Genomic DNA, 12,405 nt, shown 5'->3' with positions numbered 1-12,405 from the left:
CTCTAATTCTGACTGGATAAACTTAGGTTAAGTCTTCATCTCTAAGACAATAGCAATTCACTGAAGAGAGGATCTAATCTGAATTGGAAGAGGGAGTTTCCTAACCAAAAAATTAACTATACCAGTAAAATCACTTTTAAAAAGCCAATTACTATACTCAAATATAGTTAAAATATTCAATATTACAGTTCTCATGTAGGTGATTCGAGCATACTTTGTCAGGCTATGGATTATTATTAACAAATAAGTTTCTTATTCCATCAATTCTCTAAATTCAAAATTAATTTTGGAGAGTTAAGATAATCCATACAAGTATCAGTCTGAACATACATAAAACCTTGTCATTAAACATGGAGGTCAATAGAAAATTTTGCTGAAAACAACACATTTGTCTGCTTTGCATATATTACAGAAAAGATGAGGTTTCTGGTAAATCACTCAGAGGGTTTCCAACCATGATCATAAGTGGGAGTTAGTTTTATTGAGAATATTTCTTCAGTGGATCTAATTATGCTGAGAAAAGAGCATTTAATACTTTTACAAATTCATAGCCAAAGTGGGATATTTGAAAGATAAGGATGAGCTTTTGAAAGTACTAGTTCCTTTCTTGTGGCAAAATGATTGGAAAGAGAGCTATTTTTTTCCATTTTAATATAATTACTCTAAGACATGATACTACACCACTAAGTATTAAGTTCTTAAATCTTAAGTATTTCATCCTCCTTTTCTAGACAAGTCATTCACAAGGCATCTTCTTTCGTCCCTTTTAAATGCAAAGTGATTCCTCCCTAATTCTACATATCTGACAATCACCCCAAATAAGTTATAAAATTTTTATTCTTAAATGAGCTCTAAAAATATGTTATAATGTCACAAAAAAATCCCATCTTACAAAATCCCAAAGGTCTCTGAATTTAAAGACAGAAGGCAAAGGATGGAACAAATAAATGAATGCTATTTTCTGTTATACATGTTAAACCAAAAAGATTAAAAAATTTCATTTTTCCTGGAAACAATAATTTGATAATATTATTTCTATTCTAGTATTCTGGATATGCAAAAATGGTTTCATATATTGACTTATCTCACAAAAACATTGATTTCTACCATTTCAGAGCTTTCTTATATTTTTAGTTTATCTGATTATTTTAATACCTTCTTTTATATAAAAAGAGGAAACATTCCAATTTAAAAGATGAAATTTTTTTCTTTAGATCATCAGGTCTTATTTTAACAAGTATTTTCATAGCCATGTTCTTAATAACAGGAAAATATCTCAATTATAATGAATATCTAACAATTTTGACATTGCATTTTGACAAACATATATATGTATATATGTGTATAATCAACTCCTTTTAAAAATGTAGTTTCCTATTTTTAATTAGAATACTTAGATAAAAATGATTTGATTCTTTTGAAACACAAATATTTTCTAATTGACATATATATTAAAAATAACAATTCTGTCTACCCAATATCCAACAGTAAAATGATTAGAGACATGAAGATCAATTTTAATGAACAATAAAGAGTAATAAAGTCAGATCTCATGTTTGCTGATCTCTACAAACCATTTAATTAAATTATTTCTTTCAAAGATAGACATCTTGCTGTACTTGCTGGAAGCCTGGCCTTGGTTTTAGGGAAGCTTTCAGGTGGTTCTGCTTCTCTCATATATTAGATATATGAAAATGGGTATGTCACTTAAACCCTATGTATCCCAAGCAAGAGTTTAATGGGTTGTAGAAGCATACCAGATCAAAAGTAACAAAGGTAGTCTACACAACAGGCATCACTTATTCAGAATAAATCACAACTTTGAAGAAATATACATGGAGATGAGCAACATGCAAGCTTAAAGGATTTAATTTCCTAGAGATATATTTTTCTCTTGCCTAAAAATAAACCTATGTAAATTCAGAGTGACTTACTCCTATATTGAGTTTAGGATGAATTTGTCAGCTACAACAATCTTTTTATTTGCATTGTAAAAAATATCTTCCTTCTTGCTTTATCCCTCTGTTAAAATACTCCATCCTGACCTGTTTCAGTCTAACCTTGTTCTCTTTTGGTAAGGGTCATTAGGTTGTGTAGGTGCTGGTAACAACATCTGAAATCACCCATACTGGAATCCAAGACCTTTCAACGCCTCTCCAAAAGGTAAACTCTCCTATTCAGGTTGGTCCATTCCCAGTTCACCACCTCTTCCCATAGATCATGGAGGGAATTTAAGGAGATTTTGGGAGGGGCTTTATCTCTCTTTTTTCAGACATCTGCTGAACCTGGCAGCTGGCCTGTCAAGAATAATTAGCAATACACATGGCTTTTTCTTTAATCCCTCCTTAACTTTCCTATTACTTTCTTTTGTGTTGTAGCTTCTTTTAATAAAGCTCTATTTTCTTTTTATGCTTGCATTCCTGGTGAAAGAATGATTCCTCACAGGTGGATAATGGAACACAGGTCAGCAGTTCCACTTTAAGGAAATTTCATATCCTCAAATCTAAAGTTATAGAAAAGGAAAGAATGATTCATTAGTCAATAAGCATTTATTGAGCATTTACTATCTTCCCAGTAGTATGATAATTATAATTGATAAAAAAGACTAATCATCATCATCATCATAATAATTATGTTTTTAAGGAGGTCATATTACAAAAGGGAAGATATATAAATGGACAGTAGCAGCTGGGAGAATGAAAAAAAACTTCTTTAGAAGTTTTAGAAGTTTTAGAAGAATTTTAGCAAACTTGAGGAAACCAATGAAGTTAAGAAGTAAAGATGAGAATTATATTGCAGGCATAAAAGCCAGCCAGGAGAAAGGCACAACATCAGAAAATGGAATTCAATAACTACAAGAAGGCCTGTAGAGCTGGATCAGGATTGTATGGAGAGAAATACATTGTAAGAAGACTGGAAATATAGGAGGTGACATACTAAAGAGAACATTTAATATTTTACATAAGAGGCAATTTGAGCCAGTAGAGTTTATTGAGTAGTTTAAAAGTGGGGAAAAGTTGATAAAGTTAGAGTTCACTTTAGCATTCTCATTATAACAACTGAATGTAGTATGAATAGAATATATTAAAAATAGATGTGAGGTATTGAGACCAATTTGCAGACTATTATAATAGTTCAAGCAAGATGTAATGAGTGACTTATGAATCGATAGAAAAAGATTTATAAGATAATGTTTTAAAAAAGATAGAGCAAAATGTTACAGTGGATTAGATGTATATGATAGGTGAGTTAGTATTAGGGTATAACATTTACTCAACTGATTATCAGTCAATCAGAAAACATTTATTAAACATCTATTGTAATCCAGGTACTAAACAAAGCAAAGGAGAGAAAAAGAGGCAAATAACAGATCCTGCTCTCAATGAATTTATGATCTGGAAGACAACCTGCAAATAAATACATATGAAGCATTCTGTGTGAATAATGAATAGGAAATAATAGAAGTAAAGCATTGAAAGTAAGAGGAGTTGGAAAAGGACTGTTTTTGAAGTTGGATTTTTAATTGGATTTGAAGAAAGATAGAGAGATCAGTATTCGGAGTAGAGGAAGGAGAACATTCTAGCCATAAGGGAACACCCTGATCCCCAGAGCCAAGTTATGGAGTGTGTTGTTTATGGAATAGACAGGAGGACTTCACTGAATTGAAGAATATGTGTTGGGAAGTAAGATGCAAAAAAAGATTAAAAATGTATGAGGAATTAGATTATAAAGGACATGGGTTGTATTTGTTCCTAGAGACAATAGGAAGTCATTTGAGTTAATTGAGTTGAGGAGAGGTCTGTGAAATAATTGGATCTAAGTTTTAGGAAAATGACTTTGATGTCAGATTGGAGGATGTATTGGAGTGTGGGTAGATGTGAGGCAGGTAGATCCACCATCATCATATTACATTAATCCAGGCATGAAATAATGAGGTTCTATGCCAGAGTGGCAACAGTGTCAGAGGAGAAAAGGAAAAGAATTTGAAATATGTATCAAAGGTAAAATCAACAAGCTTTGGCAATATCTTGTTCATGGGTGGGAAGGAGAAAGTAAGTCATTCGAGAGAGCTTATCCTTTGCAGGAGGATAGAGTTGCCTCTACAGTTTTAGGGAAGGTAGAAGGAAGGGAAGGATTTAGGGGGAGAGATATAATGAGAACTATTTTGGACATAGTAAGTTAAAGATATCTACTGGATAACTAGTTCAAGATGTCTTAAAAGCAATTCAAAAAATGATATTGGGGTAAACTGAGGGACTGAGGATGATAAATAGATTTGAGAATCATCAACATAGAGATGCTAATTAAGTCCATGGGAGCTGATGAAATCTCCAAATGGGATACTACAGAAGGAGAAAAGAACAGGTCCAGTATAGAATTCTGAGAAACTTACAATTAGAGGATTCGATATGGAGAAAGATTCAGCAAAGTAGATATTAAATAAGCAGTCAGGTAAGTAGGAATCAAAAAACAGGAAAGAGTTGGTTTGATGGAAAACCAGAGAGAAATGAGTATCAAGGAGAAGAGAGTGATCAACAGTGTGAAAGCCTACATAGAGGCCAAGGAAAATGAGGACTGAGAAAAGGCCACTGGATAGTGCAACTAAGAGATCTTAAGCAAGTTTGGTGAGAACAGTTTTGGTGTAATGATAAGGTCAGAAGCAAGATTATAAGGGTTAAAGAAGAGAGTGAGAGATATAAAAGTGGAAGCACCTATTGCAAACCACCTTTTCAAGGAGTTTTATAAAGTGCTGTTTGTTTACAATAGTGATCAGGGATGGAAAGATTAATTAGGGAATTTTTCAGGAAAAGGAAAAAAAAGGCATGCTTATTTGTGTTTGTTGTTGTGTTTGAGCTGTGTAGTAATGCCTGGATATTTGTGATCCCATGGACCCGGAATGCTAGGTTCATCTATCCCCCAGTATCTCATCAATTCTGTCTAATTTCACATTTATTCTTTCCGTGACACTAGCCATCTCATACTCTCATACCTTTTTCTTTTGTCTTCAGTCTTTCCCAATATCAGACAATTTTCAAGGAATTTCATTTATCTCATGTGGCCAAAGTAGAAAATGAGCAAGAGGAGACACTGCAAACAAATGTAAGGTTTATGAACCTTAGGAGAACTGGTGTGTGTGTATGGAGTGGGGGAATACTCTCTTCATAGTATAGAAAGTGATAAGAGAAAAGATTTGAGGGGAAAGTTTATGAGTACAAATTCAGAAATGTCGAGGTTAAGATACCTTTGTGTACTCAATTTAAGAAGCTAGAAAGGTAAATCATAATATTGGACTATACCACAGTAGAGAGATTAAAATTCTTGTGTCTATATATATCTCCATCTCTATCTCTATCTCTGTCTCTATCTCTATCTCTATCTCTATCTCTATCTCTATCTCTATCTCTCTCTCTCTCTCTATCTCTATCTCTATCTCTATCCCTATCCATATCTATATCTATAATTAATCTATATCTATACATAGATACATTTACATAAATATGCAGTTATATACTTGTATATTTATATATATATGTCATTAGAGAGATTAAGATTGTAGATTAGATAGATAGACAGATAGACAAATGTGTGTGTATGTATTTGGGAATGGTATTCATTTAGATGATATCTGATTCCAAGAGAATATGATGATATTATAAGGAAAAAAGAGAAGAAGATTACAGTTCCGAGCATTAGGAGATATCATCTTTAATGGACATGATGTGGATATAGAAAAAGTAACAGAGAATTAGTTCTAGTCAGACAACTAGAGGCAGAACCAATGGAAAAAAATCTAGAGAATAGCTGGGCATAGTTGACTACTTTTGGTTGAATGTTTAGGTCAAAGATTAGATTATAAATTAAAATAATAGAAGAGAGGAATTACAGATGTTAAGCAAGTTCAGCAATTTCAAAAATCTGAAAAAAGGGAAATATTTATAATTATATCTATATTATAATTTAGAAATTGATTTTTCCTATTACCAGTGTTTTCCCCTCTTTTTCTTCACTCAGAAATGGCTGTTCAGTGTCATTAAAATCATTCCACTGACAACTTGGATTACAAGCAATTCTTCACTTCTATACCATTATTTACAGATAGGTGCTGCAAACACAGATTACTGAAAGAATACCTCCCTCTCCTCTTCCTAATTAGTACTTGAAAAACAACCAAATATACTTCTGCAGGCATACAGCAGAGGCAAAGGAAATGAAAACAAAAATGCACAACATATAACAAGGGCAGCTGATGTCTAGAGTGTACAAGATATAATTAGCCTTCAAAAAGGTCTTGAATTTATCTAATTATATCTGATTAAGAATGACAGAAAGTCATTATAGCACATGAGTTTACTATGCCTCTCATCTCTGTGAAGCAAGGATTGCAAGATAAATAAGTTTACTTGGATAGATTTTCCACTAGATACAATTTGATGATGAGAGAGAATAGACATAGTTTGCAAATAATAAGGAAAAAGTTGTGATATTATCTCAAGCTGAAAAATTCAATAGCATATGATAAAAAGTAGTTCAGTATTTTTCCCACCCCACCACTCAAAACACTAAATGATAATTGAAAACAATAAGATGTTGAGAGCTGTTCCAGCGATTTTGGATTTATAGGTCAGTTGTGACTAAAGAAATTCAAGCTTAGGTGACCCTTGAGCTGAAGGCTTCCATAGAACTCCAATTTGATAACACAACTGCATCATTTGTGGCCTCACTTGTTGATAGCCCTGTTCTTTAACTTCTTGACCTGGGCTACATCCTGCAGGTTCTATCCTGTCCAAGTTAGAGTTACATCATTGTTTTTTTTCATGTTTATTAATTTTGTGGTTTTCTGCTATAAAGAACTGTTTGATACTGTCAATAAACAGCTCTGATAGTTGTCCTGCTAGCACCCCAACCTGTGTGTCCACATTTCACTTCTCTCTTGAGTCAAACTAATCCTCCTGGTGGTCAAGGGGGGGGTCCTATTAGTAAGAAATTTGGCTACCAAGCTTGTTAAAATTAAAGAATCATCATAGAAAAAACTGCCCTTGCAAGCCAACTATATTTCATGTTTTTTTTTTTTTTGCTCTGAGCTATTGCTCTTTCTGCTCCTACCAGAAATGATGTTCCCCAGAACCTTGTCTCAAGTAAGTGAGATTTCACATTATTTTTCTAGGAACCAGAAAGCACACTTCTAAGGAACATCAAAGTCATATCTATGTTCCTTGACCTTTTTACCTCTCTGCCTCTTCTAACTCTAGCTCCTTTATATGTATGTTTACTTTATAAAATGTAATTTTCTGAAGCGTTTTCTTACTAGCATTTTTTTCTTGTATACCCTAAACTCAGTGCCTATAATGCAATAAGCACTTTAAGAAATGTTTTGTCATTCACTTCTATAACTTTTTTATATAGAGGTGTGTGGAGCCAAGATGGTGGCATGAAGGCAGTAATTTCTGGAAACTCATTCCCCCAAAATCTCCAAAATCCATCAAATTATGACTCTAGCCAAAATTTAGGGGGCAGAACCCATAGAAAGACTGAGTGATACTATTTCCCAGTCTAAGACAACTTAGAAGTTCTGCAGGAAAGGTCTGTGTCACCAGGACCTGGGGTTGAAAAGAGATAAAGAGCATCCATAGCACAGCCACAGCAAAACTGGACCAAGTGCCTCAATTCCTGGGGATACCTGGATCCATGGCAGAGGGGGTTTTTCCAGACCTCCTAGCCCAGATCACTGAGAACAGGTTGAAGGGGTGCTGAGAGAATTCTGCTGCAGCAGAGTGGATGCAGAATCAGCACCAGACTCAGAGCAGCCCTGTGGTGAGAACTGCAGGGGGAATTGGGGAAGTCAGCTTACACCTCCAGAGCACAGCCCACAGATGGTAAGGGGGTTGGGGGAGACTGCAGAAGTCTTTCTCCTCTCCCTGGTATAGGACTCAGCTGTTTGCCCACATGCAAATCCAGGTTGCAATTTGGGATCTCACACCAACATAGCTGGGCAGGGACTCTCCTCAAAGCTCCAGGGCAGAGGGGAGAGTATTCTGGCCATCCACATACCAAAGCACAGGCAAGAGAGCAGTCAAAGCCTCTTAAAAGACTGTGGAGGAATTTAGGTCCCTGTGAGTTGTCCCAAAACCCACCCAGTCTTGGAAGTGCAGTAAATTAGTCACAGTTTGAGGAAATGAGCAAACAAGAGAAAAAGAAGAATCTGATCATAGAAAAATTACTTTGGTCCCATGGAAGATTCAGAAAATGACAAAATCGAGGTTTCTGTACCCAAAACCTCCAAGAGAAATAGAAAATGGGCTCAGAGTATGAATGAGCTCAAAAAAGACTTTGAAAAGGGAGGTAGAGGAAAAATTGGGAGGAGAAATGAGGGCAATGCAAATAAATCATGAAAACCAAATCAGCAACTGGGTGAAAGAACTACAAAAAATACTGAAGAAAATAATATGTTAAAAACCAATTTAGGCCAAATGGATAAAAGCAACACAAAAAGCGAATGAGGACAAGAATGCCTTAAAAAGCAGAATCATCCTGATGGCAAAGGGGAAAAAAAAGTTCTCTGAAGAAAATAACTCCTTCAGATGCAGAATGGAACTAAAAGTAGCTGATGACTTTGCAAGAAATAAAGAAATAAAACTATTCCAAAAAAATATCAGAAGAACATGTGAAATATCTCATTAGGAAAACAACTGACCTCAAAAACAGATACAGAAGAGATAATCTGAACAATTATTGGGCTACTTGAAAGTCACGACCAGGAAAAAGCCTAGACTTCATTTTTCAAGAAATAATACAGGAAAATTTTCCTGAGATGCTAGAAGCAGAGGGTAAAATAGACATTGGGGGAATTCACCAATCACCTCCCAAAAGAGATCCTAAAAGAAAAACTTCCAGGAATATTATAGCCAAATTCCCAAACTCCCAAATTAAACAGAAAATACTAAAATCTGCCAGAAACAAATAATTCAATGACTGTATCTCTATAGTCAGGATTACACAGGATCATGCAGCATCTATATTAAGGGCTCATAGGGTTTGAAATATGATATTCTGGAAGGCAAAAGATCTTGGTTTACAACAGAGAATCAAGTATCCAGCAAAACTGAACATCCTCTTTCAGGGGAAAAGATGGACTTTCAATAAAACAGGGGACTTTCAAAGTTTCCTATTGAAACAACCAGAGCTGAACAGAAAGTTTAATCTCCAAGTACAGGAATCATTTGAACCACAGAGGAGGTGGATGAGAAGGACTAACTATGAGGAATTTGATGATGTTTAACTGTTTGTATTCCTTCACAGGAAGAAGATATTGATAACTCATTTCTCATTTATAAGAGCTGAAAGAAGGAGCATATATAGGCGGACACAGGAAGGAGCAGATTATAATGGTATGATGAGGTAAAGGGATGGAGTCAATGGGTAATAAAGGAAAATACTTGGAAGAAGAGAAAAGAGAGGAAGAAGGGGCTAATATAAGAGTCAAGAAAAAAGTTTTTTTCAATGGAGTGGAATAGGGGAAGGCGGAGAGTATGTGGAGATGAGTGAGCCTTCATTCTCATCAGAGATGGCTCAGAGAGTAAATAACATGCGCATTTAATAGGGTATAGAAATCTATCTTACCCTAGAGAAAAATGAGAAGAAAGGGATGGCATAAGGGGGAATTGGGGAGGGAAGGGGGAGTAGGTGATAGAATAGAGGGAAGATCATGAGAGAGGGTACTCAGAGATGACACACTTTTCAACAGGGACAGTATGAAAGGAGAGAGATAGAATAGAATAAAAATAGTGGGGAGGAATAGAGTGGAGGGAAATACAGCTAGCAATAGTAACTGAGGGAAAAATATTGAAGAAACTTCTTTGGGGGACTTAAAATAAAGAAGGAAACTCATTTCAGACACAGAACCATTGGAATCTGAACACAGACTGAAGTATATATGTTTTTCTCTCTCACTATTCTTAAGGTTTCTCATCTTCTTGGGGGGAGAAGGGGATTGATATTTACTCTTATAACAAGATTATTGTAATAATATAAACAAAAAAGTTTCAAAAAATAAAAAAAATACAGTACAAAAAAGTGCTAAAATATGTTTTTAAAAATGATGATTAAAAAAATACAAGGACTTGCCAGGGTAATTCTAGCAGGGGAAGGGTCAACCTGGTGCATCAGTCATGATAAGGAGTACTGAGCTACAGTGGACAAATTTGATTGGCTATCTGCATCAATAGTAGATATCAACAGTATTAATATGGTAAATGCTCAGGATGAACACTAACATATTGCCTAAGGAGAATAGACTGATCCAGGTAAGAAACAGAGCAATTATAGCTGCCGTGCTGACCAATAATGAAATTTGGTTTGTGAATAATTTTTGCTGATTATACATGTGAAGTCATGCAAAATATATTTTAATATTACCATGCTTCAAAATAAAGTAGATAAAAAAAGAAGAAAAATAAAGCTAGCCAAAGAATCTTTTATCTGCATTCATAGTTTAACAGTTCTATGGTCTGGGAAAATGTAAATGGCTGAGGAAACACAAGTTTTATATGAGCATACTAATATATTAAGCATTTATTTTAATGCTTGCTTATTTTCTAATAAATGGAAACCTAACCTTTTCCTCAGCTTTAGGACTGAACCCTAAATACAGGAGGGCAAAGAAACAATTAATCAAATAAGGGCAATTAATTCAAAGGAAACTGTACAACATTAGATAAACTCATTTCTTATTGGGGAAAAATTAGTGACTTTTCAAGTTGGAAGGGGTTGGGAGTGAACAACTTCAATTCCTTGAATTCAGAAAAAAAGGTGTCACACTCTTCCCAAATGTCTGCAAATAATCAAAGGGACATAGTAACAAAATAACTGATCAATAAATAAAAAGTCAGTTTTCAGATATGACATGTGGGTTCCTTGAGATGTACAATTGTCAGAAAATGTCTTTCATCAAACTTTGGATGTGTTTGAATTTATAATCATTCTAACCTAGGTCCTTTAATGTCCTCTAGGTCTTCTAAATAGCAGGTAAGATTGGTTCAGCTTCCCAGATATGCAGGGTTATATTCAAATAATGTTAAATGTTTTCTCCTGATTCTTTAATTAAACATAGCCCACCCCCGACTAAAGTTGAACTAAAGAAACTCCAAAACTGAGTCACAAATCAGTGTGCTTCATTTAGTTCCAGAAATTAACAACTTGCTGTCCTAATCCCCTAAATTCCTTCAATTTCCTCAGAGGAAAAGAGAGGTTATAAAATGGATAGGTAAAGGTTATTGAGTTCCTCACATAAAGACTGGCCTGGAAAGATGGCAGCAAATTAGGAAGCTTCCAGAGCTTTCCCTGAAAAAACTTTAAATGAAGTCTTTAAACAAACATTAAAGTTACAGATTCCACACACAAAAAATAGTGAAACAAACTTTCAACTCAAGATATCATGGAGGAATTTCCATAAAGATCTGTCTCTTCAGGATAAAAGGGAATTATAGTTCAGCATAGGGGAGAGCTGGAAAACAAGTAGGAGGCTGCTGCTTTAGCCACAGGGCAACTTGGGACAACATTCAGCAAGCCAGCATGGCAGCACGCCAGAAGTGAGAGTCTCAATCCCAACTGTAAAGTCATAATTCAAGTGCTGGGAATGCTGGTTCAATAGATGGGTCTGGATTGGGCTGCCCCAATCCAGGAAAGCACTGAATAGCCAATGCCTTGGCATAAAGGAGGGAACAAACCTCTGCCAAGGCAATGATAAGTCAGGGACCAGATGTTGGCCCCAGCACAATAATCTTGGGATAATATTCCCTGTATCCCAGGAGCAGATCTCAACTTGCAAAAGGGATAAAAAACTAAAATCAGCACTAGATCAAAGATAGCTACTATGTTGACAGGGATGACAAAAACGTAATCTCCAAAGAGGAAAGTCCTGACAAAATGTCTACATGTGAAACCTCAAAGAAATTTATGAATTGACTAAATCCCAAAAGACCTCTTGAAACAAATCACAAAAGGATTTTAAAAACCAAAGAAGAGAGGAAGAAGAAAAATGATGAAAAGAAATGATATCCATGCAGGGGAATTATGAAATAATTGGCTGAAGAAACCATCTCCTTTTAAATTAAAAATGGCCAACTGGAAAAAAGAATGGAACTCATCAAAAAGAAAAAGTGATCAACTGCAAATTTCCTTTTGCTAACTGAATAAAATAAAAATCTAAAAACTAAATTGGATAAATGGAAACTAATAAAGATTTGAGATACCAAGATTACAGCTAACAAGACCAAATGGCTGAAAAAATAGAAGAAAACACAAAATACCACTTAGGAAAAATGACTGACCTGAAAAATGGATCTAGAAAAGATAATTTATGAATTATTGGTCTATCTGAAATCCTCAATTGAAAAAAGAAGTTTGGAA

The 12,405-nt window shown here is 34.9% G+C and overlaps 1 protein-coding gene across 2 annotated transcripts in view; it reads right to left on the bottom strand.

Annotated features, from left to right (window-relative positions):
* The window catches only part of EPHA5 (EPH receptor A5), a 567,705-nt gene that overhangs the window by 197,950 nt on the left and 357,350 nt on the right, over positions 1 to 12,405 (bottom strand). The gene's annotated exons all lie outside the window — the stretch shown is intronic.

The sequence above is a fragment of the Macrotis lagotis genome, chromosome 3 (genome assembly GCF_037893015.1).
Source record: "Macrotis lagotis isolate mMagLag1 chromosome 3, bilby.v1.9.chrom.fasta, whole genome shotgun sequence".
In the NCBI taxonomy this organism is placed as follows: domain Eukaryota; kingdom Metazoa; phylum Chordata; class Mammalia; order Peramelemorphia; family Peramelidae; genus Macrotis; species Macrotis lagotis.
This window is presented reverse-complemented; position numbering and strand designations above follow the sequence as displayed.